We start from the raw sequence: 23,543 nt of genomic DNA, 5'->3' as shown, positions 1-23,543 counted from the left end.
CAGTGTGTGAACATTTTGTCAGTTTTAGCTTGGGTCTCTCTTTTATCCTCTCTCTCATACTCTTGCACACTTAGAGTTTTCTTGGAGCACTTAGGCATACATTGGATTTGGAGAAAGAAGGCAAAGGAAAGCAAGAAAGTGAAAGACAATAAGTGGATTAGAAACTACATCTGGATTTATTTGTAGGTAACATGTTGCATGTGCGATTTCCTTGTTGATTTATGGATGCATGGTATATGCAGGTGATTATCTAGTTCTTTTCTGTAATTGACGTGGAGAATTGCCTAGATTGATAGTGGTTTTCCTAGCCTTTCCATTTCCTGGATTGATAGTGGTTTTCCTAGCCTTACTATTTCTTGGATGGCCATGGTGTTGTGGGTTTTTCCACTTGATTTTTTTCCAATTGGTTCTTGTAATTCCTTATGGTTGTGTGTTGGAACAAATGCTCTGGAAGCCCTGGAACAACTTGGGTTGAATTACTAGTCCTAGAGCCTAGGTTGGAAAAACGCTCTGGAGCCCTTGGTGGGTTTAGTTACTAGTCCTAGAGCCAGGTTCGACAAATTCTCTTGAGCCCTGGAAGACTATGGGTTGAGTTGCTAGTTCCTAGATCCCTGCATAGCTTGGGTAGAGCCCGATCTAGTTGGTGTTAGTGATGTCCAACAGTGAGGTGGAATCATTGATTGACGGTTGAGGTGGTTTGGCCTCTTGAATCCCTGGTTTGGTTTTGTTTGGTTTATTCCATGAGATCCCACATTCACGCTTGGAATATGGCATAGGGGTGATTGGATGAAAGAGAGATTTGGTTCAACCCAATCTATGGTCGCGTGGTATGTGGAAGTCCCTGACTTGGTTGGCATTTTCCTATGTTAATAAGAGCAATTATTTTATGGTGATTCATGTATATTTATTGGCAATGTGCTGGCGATATTATGGCTAAGATTCCATGGTTTATATGTTGGTTATTTTCTAGTTATATGTTGTTCATGTGATGTGTATATTTAATGGCTTATGTCATGATTGTTTAGCTATTGATCAATTTATGAATGTATGGAATAATAAGTGTTATTGTAGCTATGTGGAGAGGGAATAGGGCCTTCTTGGTGATTCTCAGATAAATCTCAAACCTTTGTGATCAGATATGCATTCATGACCTGTAGCTTACATTTTTTCCATATGTTTGATGAAATGTTTGTTATGTTCTAGGAAGTCTAAGCCAAATTTTGCCTTCAAATTTGTATGCTTGGCATCATTGTCATGTCATTATTGATTCTAAAAAGTTACAGAAAGTTTTGGGCAGTGGTCTAGAGGCTAACATGGAATCTAGGCTAAGATATCGAGACCACATGCTCCTAACTAAAAAAATTGGGTTGCAACCGCATGGATGTAGACTTGTGCATGTAATTGGAGGCTTCTAACCACATGGAGGCCCTGTTATGGGTGTGGTTGAGGACCTAGGGCAGAGAAGGAGGGGTCGAACTCAATTTTGGCCGCCTGGGATGGTTTCTCAATCTTTGAGTGCCTAGATCCATAACATAATAATCAAAAGGCTAGATGGCCTATGGTATTATGATTTTCTTCCCTCATCTCCCTTTCTCTATCTTTTATTAATAAGAAACAAAATTACAATATAAAAAAATTGAATCTAAAAAATATCTAACATCTCACATCTAACATCTCACATCTCACATCTCACATATCACATCTCACATCTAACACATACACATCTAAGGTCTAACATCTAACATCTCACATCTAATGCCCACACATATACCCTATATTGGGTTGTAGAGCACCTCTTGGCGCAAAGGGGGAAGAGGGAAGTGATAAATAAAAACATTTTCCAAGGATTTGGAATGGGTTTATTTTTTTCTTATATCCACTTAATTATGAGTTAAGAGTAGTCATCTTTAGGATATAAAATGTAGAGTAGTTTTCTCTAGAATATAAAAGGTAGCATTAGAGGATATAGAATGTAATATAAAGAAGTGGATTTTAGATTAAAAAAATTGTAGCCGGAGGAATTGAAAATTGGTCTAGTCTCGTACTTGTGTGTAGTCTCGTGCTTGCATGTGACATGTGGATGATTCCAACCGTTACCAATGTAACCTCTAAGTAAACCACACTAGCACAACATGTGGCCCACCGGCAAACTCAACGGATTTAAACATGGAACCTCTTGGAACACAATACTTCACTTTCATGACCATCACCGAAGAGCTACAGATTTTAGATAATTAAATAAATTATTAATAGTTGTTTATAGGATAATAATTTTATATTTTGGAAAAGTGTTATATTAAAATATTTAATAAGATTATGTTTTGGGAAGAGGGTAAGGGAATTTTTAATTTATATATCTCATCCATATCGGGTTTGTAATTTTATTTTGTTTTATTTTAATGTAATAGAATTGCAACAAAATCATGAACACATAGATAAAATGTTTGTATAAGAAAATATTTGATCCCCAAATCAATTATCATACAAGGATCAAAAAAATATATTAGAATCACCCCTCATAGGCTTTCAAAAATTGATTGTCCCGGACCGTGTAAAGAAAGCATAAAGAGTGCCATCCATAGAAGCTATGAAGAAAAAAGGAAAAAAACTTGAGGTTGGATGCTCAAAAAAATATTAAGATGTTGTTAGTCCATGTAATATTGATGACAAAACTCATAGGCCTTTCCATCTCCCTACTTTATAATACTCCACAAGCCATGTTCCAGATTGAGGCCTTACTTTGAGAGATTATGTGTTGTCTTGTTCTTTTCCCTATAGATATGGTGGCATGTAAAGAGAGAAAAAGAGTGAATAATTCATGTGATTTCCTCCAAAATAGGCATAAGAATGATGTTTCTGCAAGCTTGAGTTTTATTCAAAAAATTATAGTAAGCATGGAGTCCCCAAAGAGTTGAATTTGAGTGCATCTCTTTTCTAAAGAAAACGATAATAATTTTTTGTGTGCTAAGAAATCTGCCTGGTTTTTGGTTCCTCTCCCTAAGACATATTTTTCTTGATAGTGATGATCTTCCGAGGGAAATAGGATGAAACCACCTCCGCTTTTTTGTCCATGTTGATTGAGGCTCCGTCTAAATAATCCCATGGCCTAGATTTATCAACCAAATCTAATTTGTGCACTCTAGAGGGGTGAGGTCTTCTCCTAGGGAAAGTGACTTAAAATGGCTAGTGCTTGAGCTGCAATATGATTAGGGTCAATGTCTTGTCCTAAAAAATAGCTTTGTTCTTGTCCAACCATGCCCCCAATAAATAATTAGATGGAGGTATTTTATAGGTTGGAAACAAGGATTTAAGCACCATGCCTTCCAGACTTCTTCCAAATCCAGACCTTCCCATAAAACGAAGTGACCAAGGGCATTCTTGCATGTTTCCCAACTGCTGATCAAAATGGAAAGAGATGAATAGGTGTGGAATATTTTCATCATTTTTTTACACAAATAACACCAGCTTGGTCCACTTATGAACCATTTTTACAATGTATCCCATGTTGGAATTTTTCTCACCATTACCAAAATTATTACTTTTTGGAAATTTTGTTTTTTTGTTTATCAAGTTGTTTGTGATCCTCTAGCCTTGACCTGTGGCTTGAGAAGCCGTGACTAAGGGGCATCTAATCCATCAAATTCACCCGGGGATCGCACCCGGCCTGGGCCATACCATCCCTTAGCTAATTGGATTTTTTATCATGTCTCATTTCCCTAGCATAGGGCACAACCACCCCCCGTGAGGTTTGATCCTGGGTCGTCTTGCTGACGAGGCCCATCCTCAACCAGTCATGCTAGTGAAACTTGACTTGGAAATTTCATTACTGTTTATTTAGGTGATGATATAATTTTCAATTAGACAAAAGAAGAGAATCTTAATCATTTGAGGAAAAATTTTGGAGAGATTGAAACATGAGAATCTACTCATAAATCTAAAAAAATGTTCATTTATGAAAGAAGAGTTGTTATTTTTGTAATATCCCAAGAAGACTTGAAGATAGATTCCATGAAGATGAGAGTAATTGTAAAATGGCATACTTCAAAGAGTACATTTGAAAAAAGAAGTTTTCATGTTTTGGCTAATTTTTATAGAAAGTTTATTTGAAATTCAATAGTATTTGTTCACCATTAACTACATGTAGGAGAAAATAAGAATATTAGAAGAATGCACATATATTAAGTAGACTTTGATATTAGTGGAACAACAATTAGAACAATGTTTAGTTAAGAGACAAGCTCAGTTGCATACTTTAATGAGAAGATAAATGAAGAAAAATAGAATAGAAATATTTTGTGTATGATTAAGTGTTTTATGTTATCATACAATTGCTGAATAAATCAAGAAATTATTTGTTGTCCAAATATTTTGTTCTATATGGTGATCTTAAGCATTGAGATATCAACATTCAATCAAAGTTGAATCGAAGACACATGAAATGGGTAGAATTATCATAGAGATACTTATGTTGAAACATAGGTTTAGAAGACCTAATAAAAATGATGATGCATCAAATAGGAAATCAATGTTGATCACTATAATAATTGAGATGGTAAGGATGGAATCAATGAAGATTGTGTATGAAATAGACCCACATTTTGTTGAAGCTTGGAAATATGGTAAAGAACAATGGATTTTTGATCTAGCTCATTTCTTATATTATTTAATTCAAGAGGTAGTCCTATTTCAAAATCAAGAATTATATATTCCTAGAGGTTCAATGAGGATAATTTCATCAAAGAGATACATAATCTTTGGTGGCTTGGATGCACAATTTGGCATTGATAAAACTCAATCATTGATTGAAGAGTGATATTATTGGCCTAGTATTGTGAAGAAAATGTTAAGAAGGTTAAAGGTAGTTGTAGGGTTTGTCAACATGATAAGAAAAGAACTCATAATATTCGTTTATATACCCATTTCCTTTCAAAATCACCTCGGGAGAACATCAAAATGGTTTTTTTTTATGTTGGGACTGCATGAAACCCAATGACATAATGACACTATTTTTTTATATATATTTTATAAAATTTCACATTTTATTCATTGTAAGATGAATAGTAATGGCATGAGCATAATTATTTTACTATTTAAGGAAATTATTCATTTACATGGTTTTCCAGGAGGCATAGCCTTAGACAAAGACAACAAATTTATCGATCATTTCTAGAGAAAATTATGGAAGAATGTAGATACAAAATTTTAGTTTAGTTCTACATATTCCTGCACACTATTGGTCTAATAGAACCATTGAAAATAGCATTGGACATTTACTAAAATGTCTTATGGGATAGAAACCATGGCAATGGGATATAATATTGCTACCAAGTAAATTTGCATATAACAATTTAATTGATAGATATATAGGAAGGAGCCCTTTTCATATTATGAATGGAAGATCACCAAGAGGAGTTACACGTTTGACATGTTTTCTTGAAGCAAGCTAAAAATGTGAAGTTATGGAGTCATTTGTTGAATGTATGAAATAAGTGCATGGGTTATGGAAAGGCGAGTGCAGATTTTTTTATGAAGGAAAGCTTTCCAAGAGGTGACTATAATAAGATAAAGATAAAGAAATAAGGGCATGTAATATATTGGAAAAAATATATATAATAATGCATATGTACTTGAACTACCGAAAGGATTAGATATTTCATCAACATTGAATGTTGTAGATTTGTGTAAATTTAATGAAAGTATAGCATATGAAGGTGATGACTATGTTGTTGATTTCAAAGAATATATTCATAAGCAAGAGAGAATAAATTATAAAGGCATTAGATAAAATAATTGCGTGGAAAATGAGAGATCAAGAAACAAAAGAATATTTAGTTCAATAGAAAGATAAGGAGCATGGAAGAAGCCATGTGAATTTCTTAAGTTGAGTTGAAATGGATTAGTCATGGTGTAGATAAAGGTTGCAATTATTGTGTTATATTATTTCCATGACTAGCTCCATGTGTCGTTATGTTGTGCCAGGGGGGTGGCAGTACTTAGGGGTTTGTAGGGGGGTCATAGCCTCCCTACATGAGGTTCAGGGCAGCACCCTGAGAAAAAAAATATGTGGACCCAAATAATAGTTGGGCAAACCCAAGGATGGGGGTCAAACCCATGGTTTCGTGGATTGTTTTTGCACATGGTTTTGGACTCGATGGTTTTTTCCCATGGTATTTTGTAGATCTAGTCAAGGGAACTACGAATATGTTCTAATCCAAGGTTAATGGATTGGGTTTATGAATGCTTCGACATGTATATAATGTATTGTGGCACTGAAAGGAATAATGAAAAATCATTTTGGTTTTCCCGATTTGGGTTCCAAGAGAAAATCTCTGTGTATATTTTTTATGTTCTCACCATTGTATATTTTTTTCTATTTTTAAGAATTCGTTTCTAGGTAATTTCTGTACAACGCTAAAACCTACAGCAATGATCTCATGAACATGATTTTATGTATTTTCTTACCCATATATGTGTGTGTCTTTATATTCTCCATTGTTGAGGAAGGTTGGAAAAATATTGAATAGGCCATCATTTACTATCAATAGGCTAAGATTAAATAGGCCATCAAATTTAAAACACACACACACACACACACACAAAGAAATACCATTGGAATGCTTACTCAGAAACAAAACAAGATCTTGTATGTTGACTTGATGCTCAATGTATACCAAAGATGAAATATTTCATTTATAACAACCAAAAATGTGTTGTGTGATCCTTGATGACTCCATTACCACTTTTGGGACCATCATTAACATGCAAGTGCCCAACTAATAGATGGTATTGTTTTTTATAAATAGTAATTTAAATTATTAATATAAGAAAAATAAAGACATTTTAAAACTTATTTTTAATATAATGTTATCTTGATTTAGTAATTACCAGCCTAGATCCATCTTAACCCCAAATCTATCAAGTGCCAAGAGGGATCAAATCTCTTGAGGCGAAAACCTCTTTTTTGAGTGCAAAACTTGAGGAAAGGTTTGCACCTTAAGAGAATGATCCCTCTTGGCATAGATTCGGGGTTAAGATGGATCTAGGTTGGTTATATAATATCTATATTTATATATGTGTGTCTCTTTCTTATTCGCTCCTATCTCACCCCCCCAACATACACACACTCTCTCCATATTTATCTCTCTCTCTTCCTCCCTCTTCCCCTCCCTCTCTCTTTCTTCCCCTTCTTTCCCTCTCTCTCTCTACTTCTCTCTCTTTTCCCTCCCGCTCTCCTCTCTCCCTAACCATCTCTCCATCTCTACCTTGTCACTCCCTAGCTCTCTCCACCTTTTTCCCTCTATGTCTTTCTTCATCCCTCCCTCTCTCTCCCCCTCCAACTCCATCTCTCTCTCCTCTCTCTAAGGTCCTCCCTCTCTCTTCCTTCCTCTAACTCTCTTTCTCTCCCATCTCCCTCCCTCTCTCCCCCCTATATCTCACTCTCGCTCTCTCTTCGCTCCAACTATGTCACTATCTCCCTCACTCTCTCCTTCTCTCTCTCCCCTCCATCTTTGTGTCTCCCTCTCTCTCTCTTCCCCTTCTCTCCCTATATATCCCTTGTCACTCCGTCTCTATCTTCACCTCTATCTCTTTGTCCTTGTTCTTTACTCCCTCTCTCCTTCTCTCTCCCCCCTCTCTTCCTTCCTCTCTCTCCCTTTCTCTCCCACTTCCCTCTCTCACCCCCCATCACTATCTTTCTCTCTCTTTCTCTCTCCATCTATGTCTCCCTCTCTCTCTCCCTTCCCCTTCCCTCCCTACATGTCCCTTGTCACTCCCTCTCTATCTCCACCTCTATCTCTTTGTCTTTGTTCTTTACTTCCTCTCTCTCCCTCTCTCCTTCTCTCTCCCTCTCTCTCTTCCTTCCTCTCTCTCCCTTTCTCTCCCAGTTCCCTCTCTCCCCCCCCATCACTCTCTTTCTCTCTCTCTCTCTCTTCCTCCCTGTCTCTCACCCCCCTTTCTCTCTCTCTTAAATTTGATCACATTGTATTGTGTTTAAGAAAGTATCTAAATGAAAAAAAACTCAATTCGTTGTAAAATATTAAACCTATATTTTGGATCAAACATGTCAAAGAAATCTAGTCACTTTGCTTGCTCTCATGGCTTGTATCCTTAGTTAAGATAGATCTATGCTAGTTCTTGATAATACTATTTATATTATAGAAATTTCACATATTTATATATACAAATATTCTCATTTTAAATTTTATTAAAACCTTGATTTAATTTCTATGGGAATATTTTTAGTAGTCATGAGGATTTTTAGTAGTCGTGCGGATAAAGGGTTTAGTTATATCTCAAAAGTAATTATAACTTTTTTCCTTTTAGATTCAATTAAAACAATGTTATAAAATTAAATTAAAATGAAATATTTTATAAAATATTTTGATTATGAAATAAGTTATGGTTTTTGGGCATGTGTTATTGATAAGCCATGGTATTGGCCTATGGTATTGTAACAAAGTATATTTAGAAGTTAATAATATCCATGGTAAAATGGGGGTGAATATCAGTGGTTAAGAATCTTTCCATACTGTTATAGATTATTTTGATTGTGAAATAAGTTTTGATTTTTGGGCATGTGGTATTGATAAGTCATGGTATTGTAATAAAGCCTATTTACAAATTGTTATAAAATAATTTGGTTGTGAAATAAATTAGGGTTCTTGGACATGTGGTATTGATAATCCATGGTATTAAATAATGAATCCATACAGGTGAGGATAGTTTTAGATAGAGGAGGAATGACCTGTTATAGAGTTTTGTGAACCCAATTATTCACAAGTTAATAACAAAATCAAAATATAACAAATTAAATTTTATTATTTTTATTACTTTAACTTTTTGTCATCAATTGAATCTTTAATATTTCTTTTTAATAAATAAATGCAAATTTTAACTTCATGTCAAAAAAACCAGCGTAATTTTTGGAGGTTTGACCTTTTTTTACCATGTTTTCTACTAGATTTTGTCATATGTATAAGTGTTAATCATTTATTGTTATCTTATTATGTTTTTCTTCTTATATGTTTCTTAAAATATATGCATGTTTAACTCATGTATTAATTATTTTTATAATTAATCATAATAATAATAATTTAAAATAAAGTTACACTTTGGTTAGTTTTATTTTTTTTAATCTTGGTAATGTGAAATGTATTATGAAGTGTTTCAAACTTAGTGGTCATTACTTAACCACTCCTCTATTTACAGCTATAGAAAGTTAATTCCTATGAATGTTTGGTATATTTCAAATTGAGATGAATCTATGTTGATTCTAAGCAATCATTCCAACCCTAATCCTCTTTGGTTAGACGAAGACCTTCCTCTGGCTAGCCAGTACAAAAGGAGCTCTAAAGACCTCGGGGAAAATTTGTTTGGGTCGGAGCTAGTCAAGCTCTGTAGTGCTCAGGATCTCATAATTTGCAACGGTCTAAAGAAGTGGCCCAATTCTAGCCAGATGACCTGCATCCATGGGCTTGGTAGCAATGTGGTAGACTATGGTATCTTCGATCTCCCTCTATACAACGAAATAACAAATTTAGACATTTTAAACGACCACGAACCTGACTCTGATCATAGGCCTTTACTTATAACTCTCAATTTTGTCATGCATAGAGATCCCATAGAAGATAATCCTTATTGCCAAAAGAAGTTAATCTTTGACAGAAATAAAAAATATCTCTTTCTAAATAAATTAAAAACTAATTTTCTTCCTTTATCTAGTATAGACAACATAAAAGATCTCTATCATAATTTTACTACAACCCTCTCATATTCTATTAACAAGTTCTCAATTAAAGTTTCAAGTAATAAAAGAAATAGCAAACCAATCCATGGTATGACAAAGATTGTAAAAGTGGGAGGAGAGCAATTAAGGAAGTTGTTGATAAATCTCTTAAAATTGGCAAGATAAAAATATACAAAGCCCTAACTAAAAGGAAAAGAAGGAAGTATATTTGTAAAAGACAATAGAATCTCTTACACCTCTCTAAGGTAGCTCCTAAGAAATTCTGGAGACAGATTCTAACTAGGAAAACTAAAGATAATAATAAAATTGCTTTACACGACTATAATTCCTATCTTAAAAAGCTTTATGAATCTCCAAATGTCATGGACAACTTTGAAACCCTGCTCACAACGAAAGAAGTTTTCTCATTAGAAGACATTGATTTTGGGATTGATCGCTTGGCTAATGGGAAAGCTAAGGACATTGAAGGTTACCAGGTGGAAATCTTAAAAATTGGAGGTATTGTCCTCATCCCCCACATTCATAAGCTTTTCAATCAAGCGTTCAAGCAAGGGTTCCCTAAACCATGGACTCAAAGCCTCATTATCCCTGTTTTTAGAAGTGCGGATACAAATAACCCCTCTAATTATCAGACAATTATGATCAGCCCTCTCCTAGCCAAGTTATATGGTATTATTTTGGAAAGGAAGTTGAGCATATGGCCTGAAAGTGAAGGTAAGCGGGCTAAAGGCCAAGCGGGTTTTAGAAAGCAGCACTCAACAACAGACCACCTCGTTACGCTTAGGATCATTGTGGAGGAATGCTGCAATGATAAATCCAATCTCTTTTGTTTCTTTCTGAACTTTAGAAAGGCTTTCGATACGGTTCCTAGAAACAACCTTTGGAACAGATTAAAAGAGCTAAAGGTTCCTTTTTGTTAAACACACATGGGCAACAAGAGAAAATATGAAAGATAAAACATGCAGTACAATTTTTCATTGACAAATGATATACATTTATAGTACACTATTGTGACCGTTGGGTTTCACATCCCAAGGTCTCTTGGACTACTTTGTCTATTCAGCTTCCACACTAACCCATTGAGGATTAGGTGTCCACTGTCCAACATTCCCCCCCCTTAATCCGAAGGGTTATGTATGAGTCCAAGAAGAGAGATGCAATACAAAATGTGCAAAAATGCATGGCAGCACTAGGCTGAATGTGCTCTATGAAATGTTGGTACAAAGGGCGGTGGTTTAAGGATGACCACCAACACTGGAACGCTTAGTGCAGTTCCCGGAACTCTTCCGAAACTGGTAAGAAACTGAAGTCTTCTGCTAGAGGAAGTGCTCCTATTGTTTTGAAGAGGGAAACCTTCAACCATGAAAGGGAGGTCTCACCCCGCATAAAAGGGAAAACTTCAACCTAAAAAGGGAAGTCTCAACCTGTGATGGTTTAAGGATAACCAACAACTCTGGAATGCTTAATGCAATTCCTGGAACTCTTCCAAATCTGGCAAGAAGCTGGTGTCTTCTACTAGAGGAAGTGTTCTCAATTGTGTTCCTAGAATTCTTCCAAAACTGGCAAGAAGCTGAAATCTTCTATTAGAGGAAGTGTCCTAGATTGCCAACTGAAGGCATGTTCAGGGGCATCTTTGTTTCTGGCTACAACTCTAAAACTGGTGTGGCAGGTTGTGGCTCAGGCTCGCTTGATGTGGCTTTGAAGCTTGTAGATGACCATCATTTCCTCCCCTGTCAGATACAAGGTGAGAAGATGGAGAAAACTCAGCTGCAAGACTTTTCAATACTCTGGAACAAGTTCTGACATGTGTTTGGAATATCTTCTTGGTTGTTGATGTCCATTGCCAAGAAGCGATCCATCCAAGATGAATCTTTTTTCTTGCAGGACGTTTGTTTCTGAAGCATCTGTGTGAAGAATGGTTGGTTTTATGACAGTGCTTACCTGGATGAAGATCAAAACAATGATCTTTCAAATGGCCAACTCGGTCACAGTGTTGGCATTTCACGATCTGTTGTTGTTGTTGTGGAAGAGGGGCAGAATCTGGAACAGCTAAAGCTAAACTATCATGAAGAGCAGGTGAACTGTCATGAATGAATCCAGCACTCTGAAACTGAATGGGCTTGGCGTAGTCTGGAATATGAAAGGACAAGTCCTTGTCATATCCAAGACCAGTTCTGTGCTTGTTGTGGACAAGTTGTTCCCAAGGTCTGATGATGGGCTTGGGAAGTGCAGACTGAGTTTCTGCATCTGCATGTAACCTTGCTACTTTATTGGGCACTGGATCTGAATGAACTTCAGCAATATTGTCTTGCTATTTATGGGAGTCTGTTTCATTGTTCTGAACAGAAACAGGTTCAGAATGATGACTCCTCTGTTTTAATTCTTCTTGCTATAGCTTTGTCTCAAGCTACAAAAACTCAATATTCTCCTGTGCATTTTGTAGACATATTTTAATATTGAATAGAGAGGTTTTGTTGATCTTAACCATCTCATCAACATTGGAATGTATTAGAATATTTAACAACTCTAATGCATTATCAAGTATGGTCATTTTCTTCATTATCTTATACGTTAAATAAACTGATCACAACTATCAACCAGTGAAGAAGAAGCAACAATCACTCACAATTCAATGTCACTGCAATATCCTTTATAAATGTCAGCAAATGATCAGTGTGCAACATAAAAGATTACAATCAGCCCACCAAACTCTTTATGCAGCAGTTGAAGCAAGGAATTAATGCACTATAATGAATTTTAAATACAAAGCCACACTGGGGCAGCAGCAACTGCAAACTTGCTTGAATCCTTCAAATACTCATGTCCAAATACTTAGCAAACTGTATAGTGCTGGTCATATATACCATAGCATTTTACCATGACCTTTCAAGAGCCTTCCAACTATGCACAGTTTCAGGAAAACCTCCAGGAGATTAGAGAATACTCGCCCCTACTTCAGATGTATATGCAGCCAATTATTAAGGAGATTTGACTCTTTGACAGTGATAAAATCTGCCCACAAAGGACAACTCGAACACAAACTGATAGAACTTGATTTGAAGATGCTTTGATTTTAATAATATATCAGCCTGCAGTTGCCAACTTTTGTACTTTGATAACAGTGACTATCATGTACCTTTTCCATCGTTCAAGCATGACTACCCACCAAAGACACCCAAATTTTTATCTTTACCATGTGGCTGAAGGAGATCCCAGATGATAGGATGAACTGACTCAATGCCACAACTTCAAGTACAATATTGTTGCACAGTTCTAAAAGAATATTAGCTATTATTATCAAGTTGTCCTAAAAGAATATGCCTACTTCCACAACTGCTCGTGTGCTAAGAAAACTCTGCAGATTTGTTGAAATTTGTTTTTCATCAAAACCTCCGCGGATAAGAAAAGAATGCAGGCAGCAAATAATAGGATGCTTTGAGAAGAGTATTTATCACCCGTGAGAAACCACAAGAGCAAAGAATTTATCACCGACAATAAGATCTTTTACAGGATTGTCAAAGTCATTACGTGCAGCAGGGAGAACAATTTGCACTCCTTTGCCAATTTATATCATCGACATTACTGTTTCACAAACTTATACGTACAAAGTGAAACAAAATCAATCCAAAGGGTTCTAGCATCACATGGTCTAGATTCGACCTTGAACAAAACCTTAATAACATGGAAAGTAGATAGAATAAGAAGGAATTCCCCTCACGTGCAACATTAACATTCCAGAAACTCTAAAGCTTAATGGAAACTGGACCTCGGAAAAATCCGCCTACCAAGAAATACCAATATTTGAACTGCACGGCACTAAAAATCCACGAACTGTAGTAAAGGAATTCCTTATCCAAACAAGAACACCCTCAATAATCAAACTCCATGACCAAAACGAACAAATCATAGCTAAATCAAATCCTTTTCTCGTGAAGATACCGCATTTAGCCACGGGAACTGTTACATAACCAGGTCGCAGGAGTCCAAGAGTTTTTAAACGGATGTTATGATCTAGAATGTCTGATACCACTCAACAATTCAAACGCTGCGTTAAAATGGGACAGCGTTACCATTTAATACCATTCAATAAAATGTTGATTCGCATTCAACATATACCGTGTTCAATACTATTCAATATATACGCTGGACCATTCTATAAAACAGCGTGCATTCAACAGCGTTAAATACCATCATTCAACAGCGTTAAATACCATCATTCAACGCATTCAAATTTGGACAGGCATATGTATAAACCCACAGCGCATAGCGTTAACTCCATAGCGTTACCAAACATTATCAGGGCATTCAACATATACCATATCATATGTATTCTTTGGTCTTTCAACGAACGTTTTCTTCAGTTATACGTTACATAACCATTACATTGATCATTAAAACCTCATTCATTGATGATTAGCAGATATTGGAACGAAACGGGCATCGGGCTCGGATCAAGAAATTCCGGCATTAAAGATCTCAACTCTACAGCGTTGGGATTTCGGGCACTCAGAATGCATCGATATAATGTCTCTTCGGGTCAGAGAGACTAAAATATACCCTTGATGTCGTTTGACAGTTAAATAAGTGAGCTGAGATAACTTTAACAAATATATTTGATACTTATAGAATGTCATGCACTGATGAAACAGACGTTTTAGAGAATTTCAAAGATGAAAATGGGCAATTCTTCTGAGAATCGATTGGCAATTGCATCAGAAAACTAATATGCACCATACACAATAAATTAAGAAGTGGGAACAGCTTCTGGAGTATCGACCTCTTTATTTATCAGTGTTTTGCGCTGGAATAAAATAATTAAACAACAGAAATCCGACCTTTGAGTGGAGGTTGTCTTTGACTTTGCCTCTGCTACCATTAGCATTCAACATATACCGATGGGACAGCATTAACAGGCAGCATAACGTACCATTCTGGGCGTTCACCAAACGGCTCTGCTACCATTTTGGGCAGCGTTCAACACATTTATTTATTGCAGATGGCTGTGATAACAATGCAGGTCCAGAACAGCGAAATGGGTCTCAGTCACTAGCAGTGGAGCGTTAGAGTTTAAAACAATGATAGAGTGACAGGTCTGACAACTTTTAATCCGGTGAGGATGAGTAGCGCTGACAGGCTTTGGGCGCCCAGGCTCTAATTCAATGTATGTTCAGAGAGCAAACGTTTTATAGACAGACGGGAAGCCAGAGACCAAAAATAGAGACCTGCAAATTTCAAAGGTCAGGAATGTCAAGGATGGCAGAGCCAACACGCCAGGACTCTTAACTCTCAACGTTTTTGCATGGCCTTCAACACCAGCGCATGAATTAATCAACTAGCAATATCACTGCACCGAGAGTTCACGACCCACATAACATTAATGGTCACTACATAGGTCTGGTGAGAGAAACACAACAAAAGGCCACAAGTAAACAGTGACTCAAATATGAGCAGGGCTAGAATTCGCCCGCTCTGATACCATGTTAAACACACATGGGCAGCAAGAGAAAATATGAAATATAAAACATGCAGTACAATTTTTTATTGACAAATGATATACATTTATAGTACACTGTTGTGACCGTTGGGTTTCACATCCCAAGGTCTCTTGGACTACTTTGTCTATTCAGCTTCCACACTAACCCATTGAGGATTAGGTGTCCAACACTTTTGAGTTGAGAGTTGCTGTTATAAGTTTATACAAGAATGTAATTGCCAAGTTAAAGAGAAACGAGGGGTGGTCGAAAGATATTAGGTGTAATATCGGAGTTGAACAAGGTTGCCCCCTCTCCCCTACCCTATTTGGCATTTACATTGACAAGCTAGAAGGTTGTTTAGAGGAAGCGGGATATGATGGCATGATCTTAGCTGGGATAGTCATCATCCTTCTTCTCTACAATGACGATATTGTTCTTCTTGCAAGGTGCCCATCTGATCTTGATTAGCAACTTATACTTCTTAAGGATTTCTGCTCTACCATGGGTATGATTGTTAACACTGACAAAACAAAAGTTATGATTATCAAATCCAAGAAGGACACTTATGCTAATTTTATGTATGACAATAGTAACTTGGAGGAAGTGTCTTCTTACAAGTACCTAGGAATTGATATTCATCACAAGCTCAACTGGAACTATAGCATTGAGAAAGGGATTAATGGGGGATAGAAAGCTTATTTTGGTCTTGAAAATAATTGTAAAACGGCAAACCTCGTAATGTGGGATAGAAAGAAGTTCCTCTTTGAAACTTTAGTCACTCCAGTGATCTTATATGGATGTGAGGTTTGGGGTTGTAGCATCTCTAGAGAATCCTGGAGAAAGATTGAGCAAATCCAGAAGCGTTTTATAACGTATAACCTAAAAATTAAAAGCAACACACCCTATCCTATTCTCCTTATAGAAGTGGGTCTTTCCCCTATCAAGAGCCTAGCTATGACTAGGCTTTTGTTGTACAAGAACAAACTCAATAACATAGGAGACCATAGACTTCCTAAGCTAGCTTTAAATTTCAGCCAAAAACACCTAAGGCTCAAACGAGGTTGGTATAAAGACACCAGGGCGTAGTTAAACCATTGGGAGATCAACGAGAATGTTGCATTGCAAAACATTAATAACATTAAAAATATTGTTACTTCTAAGTTCAAAGAAAAAATGTGGTGTGAGAAAGATTTAACACTTAAAAGAAAATTAAGATATTATAAGGAGGTCATCAACCCCACCCTAGAAGATCAAAAGTATCTCTCTATTTTAACTAGCTCAAAAAGAAAATTACTATAGCCAAGATTAGAACGAACTCTCATGAGCTCCATAGTGAAACGGGTCTTTGGGCAATTCCTAAAACACTTTGGATGGAAAGGTTCTGCCATCTCTCTGAGAATACGAACATTGAGGATGAAAATCACTTCCTCTTAGAGTGCCCCGCATACAACCACATTAGATCTCAGTTTCAAAATCTTTATTGCAACACTGACTTTCCTAGCCTTTTACATTGTCAAAATTACAGTGAGCTCGGAAGGCTTATCTCCAAGCTTTTTGAGCATAGGAATAAAATCTTAATTCAAACTAAATAATTCGTCTCAGTGGACATTAACCATCATCATCAATACTATTTACATTTATATAAATTTCATGCATCTATATATATAGAAATATTATTATTTTTAATTTTATTAAAACCCTAATATAATTATAACATAAATTATATGTTTATTAATTAAATCTATTAAGTTTATAAATCTAGAAAGACAATAACATGAGCAAGGAGTTATTGAGCAAGAACTAGTCAATTTGATTCCAAAAACTTGTACAAATTGAACATCTTATAAGCCTAAAAAGACAGATATTTTTTAATATCTTGAAATTAAAGTGAATACAAGTTAAACATCCTACAAACCTGGAAAAAAAATAATCTTGAAGTATCTTGAAGTTAAAATCAATACAAATTTAACATCCTAAAAACATAAACCTTTAAATCTCTTAAAATAGATGTGAATATAATATACACATAAATTTCTTTAAAAAAATATATATATTTATAATTTTACTAATAAAATCTATTTATTATATTTATTGCTTTTCATTTTAATTAAGTCAAAACCTGTTTTTTTATTATGAAATTTTGATTTAATATTTATCTAAGCCCCTGCACCATCTCCGCCAATTTATACACACATTTCAATACAATGCCAATTCAATTATAAATTTATTTTAATTTATTTTTGTTTCTGAAATAGATTAAATCATTTTAGCTATGAAAATTGCAACTACATCCCACCATACAGATTCTGAACTTTCAAATTATCACAAAATACAGGTTATGAACTTTCAAATTATCAAAATAAAAATAAAAAAAAAAATTCAATACCTAAATAAGAAATTTATTCTTAAAAGTCGTATAAAATTAAAAACAGTGATATTTTGCATAATTTTAAAAACGTTATATATATAATATATATCATTAAAAGAAAACATCAAAAAAATCGCTGAATTTTGGAATCAGTCCCCTGTTATGCTCAAGAATATTCACAAATTGGTTCTGATTCTCCTGGTTCTCACTCATGAATATTCACAAATTGGTTCTGGTTCTCCTGCTTCTTCTCCACATGAACATTCACAATTTGCTTTTATTTTTCTTCATTGGTATTAACAAATTGGTTCTGGCTCTGGTCATCATTATTTCCAAATGGATCTGGACTCGGGTAAGGCATATTGTCAAAAAAGTTGTAAGTGGCAAAATAATAATCCAGAAGAGCTTTTGGATCTGGAAATTGGCTTGGATCTGGAAATTGGCTTGATTCATTCTGCTGGAAACTGTTCCCCGTGATACCACTATTGTTCTGCATATGCACCTCAAGGGGCATCTCTGCCAGGTACGTCGAACCGCCTTGAAAACCTCCAGCAGATCCCCCATCAACCCCATTAATGGCATTCTGAGTTATACCTTCAGCAGGATTAGCAGTGGCTCTTTCAATGTGGCTTGTTTCCTGACTTCCTCGATGCCCACTAGGACATTGGCTTTCTAACTGCTTCCCAACATGATTGCCACACCCAGTTTCCTTTCTTCTTCGCTTAACCCCATTGTTCAGAGAAGAACTGCCTTCATTCCCATTGAAAATTGGGCTCTCACCCTGGTGCCTACTAGCGCTACTCTGAAACCGATCCCACCCCTGCTTTTCTTGAAACCAATGGCCAGTGTTTTGCAATTGTTGGTGAGATTGTGCATCAGGGTTGTGGAACTGGCTTTGGTTTGCAGGGCTTTGGTTTGCAGGAGGTTGGAATGTGGATGTGTTAGGGATATTCATGGCAGACGGAAACATCAAATTTGGATGGGGTTCGAATCCATTTTTTATAGCTGCAATGAATGGCTGTGCCTGCTGCAATAACCAATCAATAGTACTTACCCCATCTTTAGACCCCAACAAATTCATCAGTTCTAACATTGGATTCGTTGCCATTTCTAACAGCCAGTCCACAGTCTCCCCACCTCTGTTAAGCCCTAGCTCACTTGTAAGCTCTACCAGAGACCCGGCCTCTTGTTGCAGTGACAAATTTAGTGCCTGCGCATCGTTCAGTGAACCCAGTTCTTGTCTTATCCCCTCTGTTAGCAACCAGTCAATTGTCTGCCCAGCCATCTCATAGCCCATCTCCTGTGTCAGCTCCATCAAACCCTTGAGATCAGATGGTAGTAACCAATCAACTGCATGTCCATGAAATCTCAAGTTCAAATCGTTTTTAATTTCTTCCAACTGTTGTAAACAGTATTCATGTATTTTCACTCTCAGACGGTCCCTGGTACAATATTTGTCCTTCTGTGGCCGCTCCTCCTGGGATTCATTCATCGGTCCAGAGGTTGTAGCTGGGTTTTCTCTCTTCTGCCCGGCCATATGAAGTAGATTACCGAACAATATTCAGATCCAATTCCCAGATCGCTTCAATTCGCTCTGTGGTAAACTCACCTGGGTCTCCCTGCGAAGGAAATGATGCCAGATGGAATATGAAAGGATTCTAAGCCGTATTAATACAAAGCATCCATTAAAAATCTTCAAATACTAGTGTTAAATATTGACAACTATAGAGGGTCGGCGTTACATATATAGATCGGTGGAACCTGTAACATCAGCTGGTTTCTAGGTTTTTGTTGTTACCCAAAAATGGATATGGAATTTTATTTTTATTTAAAGATCATAGGAGGAAGAGTAATGATATGTTGTTAGAAGAAATTATAACGAATTGGTATATTAAAAATAAAAATATATTTTAAGTTTAAATTTATCGAATTTATTAATATAAATTAATACTTAATAATAAGATATTATATGAAATTAAATAATATTAAAAATTTTAATATTTTTTATATAATAAAAAAATAAAAACCTGTATTTCTTTTAACTTATTTAATAATTTTATTCCATAATTAAATGTTAAAAAATAACAAAAATCAAATGTGAAAAACTATAAACCTTATTCAATAATTATATATATATATATATATATATATATATATAAGGTTGACTATATATATATATATATATAAGGTTGACTTTTGTATTCCAATTCTTTTCAAATTTTTATTAGACAAGCATTTAATCTCCTCCTTAAGTGGTCCATATTCAACTGAATGGGATTCATATGTAGTTTTTGGTCTATATTTAAGATAAAGTGATTTATATGTAGTTTGTTTTTGTTATAATAAATTAATGCAAATGAGAGTTTTCCATTTTGCTTTGAAGATTGACTTTTTTCAGCCTAGATCCATTTTAACCCTAAATTTATTATTTAGAGGGATCAAATCTATCGAGGTGCAAATCTCTTTTTTGAGTGCAAAACTTGAGGAAATGTTTGCACCTCGAAAGATTTGATCCCTCTTGGCGCTTGATAGATCCGAGATTAAGATGGATCTAGTCTAGTTTCAGCCATGTGTTGTCATACAAAATTTCTTGAGCATCTAATTATTTTGATCATTTTAAATATGCTAAATGTTTCTAAGATCGATTTGGTCAATTTAATTTTAAATTTGCTTAGTACCTCAGTTTGTTGAGATGAGAGAGACTATTAGTAACTTGATGAAAAATGATGAAATACAAATTTTGACTACAAAGTCACAATGTAACAATGTTGAATGATAGAAAATGTGAATATTAAGAATATAGTCAATTACAAACAATCTTCACTGTGATCTGAAACTATTTTCTTCTACTATTCTTATTGTCACACCTATTAGTTTTGTTGTTTTCTCATATCGATCATATGATAAGGCCATTTGAAATCATACACCATTCAAATATTTAACTCAAGCTACTGTAATAAATAGTAAATATCACACCTTGTCTCTATGGAAAATGGGAATAATAAGAATGTAGCCAATTACAAATAGTTTATAAGTGAACGTTTTATTTAGGATGAAAATTCAAGTATTGTATTTATGGTTGAATTACTGTAACACAAAAGTCAATGCCTATCATGAGTAATTTTTATGTGCTTACACTGGGAGAGTGTGTGTATGTTTTGGGGGTGAGAAGGAGAGACAAGGGGAGATATAGATATAGATGGAGGGGGGAGAGAGGGAAGAAGAAAGAGGCAAAGATAGGGAGGGGGGAAGAGATATAGATATGGAGAGAGAAGTGTTAGAGAGAGAGAGAAACAGGGAGGGGTAATAGGAGGGAGAGAGAGAGTATGTTTGGGGGTGAGATAGAGAGTTAAAAAAGGAGAGACAATGGGAGATAGAGATATAGATGGAGGGGGCAGAGATGTGCTTACATTAAAATCAATGCACACTATTAATCTAATTACTTTGAAATTAATGTGCATCATACATCTAGTTGCATAAAATCAGAAATCAGCATCTACACTAAAATCAATGCATCTAGTGAAAACAATCAAATATTATGAGAAATCAACATTTACACTGAAATCAATGCATCTAATGCAAGTAATCAAATAGGATTATAAATCAATATCTACACTAAAACCAATGCATCCAGTGCAAGCAATCAAATAGGAGTAGAAATCAACATATACACTTAAATCAATGCATCCAGTGTAAGGTATTTAAGAGGACTAGAAATCGACATCTACGTTGAAATCAATGCATTTGGTGCAAGCAATCGAATAGGATCAAAAATCAATATCTACACTAAGACCAATGCATCCAGTGCAAGCAATCGAATAGGAGTAGAAATCAACGTCTACACTAAAATCAATGCATCTATTTTAAGGTATTACTAGGATTAAAAATTGACATCTACATTGAAATAAATGCATCTGGTGCAAGCGATCAAATAGGATTAGAAATCAATATCTACACTGAAACCAATGCATCCAATGCAAGCAATCAAATAGGAGTATAAATCAACATCTACACAGAAATCAATGCATATAGTGTAAGGTATTAAATAGGATTAAAAATCAACATCTACATTGAAATCAATACACCTAGTGCAAGTGATCAAATAGGATTAGAAATCAACAACTACACTAAAATCAATACATCTATTTTCATGAAAAACCAAAATATTCATGACTTTCTACATCTAACTTCTATGTGTGTATTTGCCTCTGTGTGTCTCTTTCTTCTTCCCTCACTCTCCACCTTTCATTTTGTGTCTATCTCCCTCCCTCTCTCCTTCTCTTTCTCCCCCATCCCTCTTTCTCCATCTCTCCCTCCTTTTCTATATCTTTCTCTTATTCCCTATCTCCCCTTGTCATCTATATCTATACCTCCCTCCATCTCTCCTTATTTTTCTTCTATCTCAACCCCTAAACACATGTCGCTCTCTCTCTCTCTCTCTCTCTCGCCCCCTTCATATATATTTCTATCTCCATCTATCTATCCTTCTTTATATCTCTATATCAACCTGTAAACATACACTCTATCTCTCTCCATATCTATCTATCTAGCTAGCTATCTCTCCCTCTTCCTCTCCCTCTCTGTCTCTTCCCCTTCTCTCTCTCTCTCTCTCTCTCTCTCTCTCTCTTTCCCATCTACCTCTCTTCCTCCCTCCCTCTCTTTGCCTCTCTCTTCTGCCCTCTCTCCCCCCTCTATCTATATCCGTATCTCCCCTTGTCTCTCATTCTCACCCCCAAAACATACTCTCTCTCTCCCCCTCACAGTCTCTCCGCCTTTCCCTTGTCACTCCCTCTCCCTCTCCACCTTTCTCTCTCTATGCCTTTTTTCCCCTTCTAACTCCATCTCTTTCACCCCCTCTCTCCTCTCTCTCAATTCCTCTATCTCCCTTTCTATCCCAGCTCCCTCTCTCCCTTTCTATCCCACCTCCCTCTCTCCTTCGCTCCCCCCCTCTCTCCCCCCTCCATATCCATGTCTCCATGACTCTCTCTCCCTCTTTCTCTCCTCCTCTCTCTCTTTCTGTCTCTCCCACCTCTATGTCTCTCTCCCCCACTCTATTCCCCCCCTCTCTCTCTCTCTCTTAAATATGATCCCATTGTATTGTATTTAAGAAAGTATCTAAATTAAAAATTACATAATTGGTTGTAAAATATTAAATCTATATTTTGGATCAATCATGTAAAAGAAAATACAATAATAAAAAACTTAAAAGAATCATGCACTATCTTTCCTCTATCATTGTTAGTCACTTTTCTTTCTCTCTTCACTTGGATCCTTGCTTAAGATGCATCTATCTTGGTTCTTTATAATATTATTTATATTATATAAATTTCACATGTGTATATATAAAAGTATTCTCATTTTTAATTTATTAAAACCTCGATTTAACCTCTATGGGAATATTTTTAGTAGTCTTGAGGATGGAGGGTTTAGATATAACCTTTTTTCTTTTAGATTTAATTAAAAAATGTCATAAAATCAAATTAAGATAAAGTATTTGTAAAATATTTTGATTTTGAAATAATTTATGGTTTTTTGGCATGTGGTATTGATAAGCCATGGTATTGTAACAGAATAATTAAAAGCTTAGATCCATAACATAATAATCAAAAGGCTAGATGGCCCATGGTATTATTATTTTCTTCCTTCCTCCCCCTTTATCTATCTTTCTCTTATGGGTACTGACCCATGGTATTATAAAAAAGCCTATTTAGAAGTTAATAGTATCCATGATAAATATTCATGATCAAAAATCTGGTTATATTGTAAATATTATATTTTTATTGGCTTATTAATTAAATATAAAGATGGTTATGGAATCATTATTTTAATTTAGATGGTAAAATGGATGTTAATTTATAAGTATTGTTTATATGTTATATATTTTAATTAAATTTAAAGATGGTTATGGAATCATTATTTTAATTTAGATGGTAAAATGGATGTTAGCTTATAAGTA

The sequence above is a fragment of the Pinus tabuliformis genome, chromosome 1_1, assembly GCF_031772625.1.
Source record: "Pinus tabuliformis cultivar Carrire ecotype Pingquan chromosome 1_1, CPIR1, whole genome shotgun sequence".
In the NCBI taxonomy this organism is placed as follows: domain Eukaryota; kingdom Viridiplantae; phylum Streptophyta; class Pinopsida; order Pinales; family Pinaceae; genus Pinus; species Pinus tabuliformis.
The sequence above is the reverse complement of the archived record's forward strand: the minus strand, read 5'-3'. Positions refer to the sequence as shown.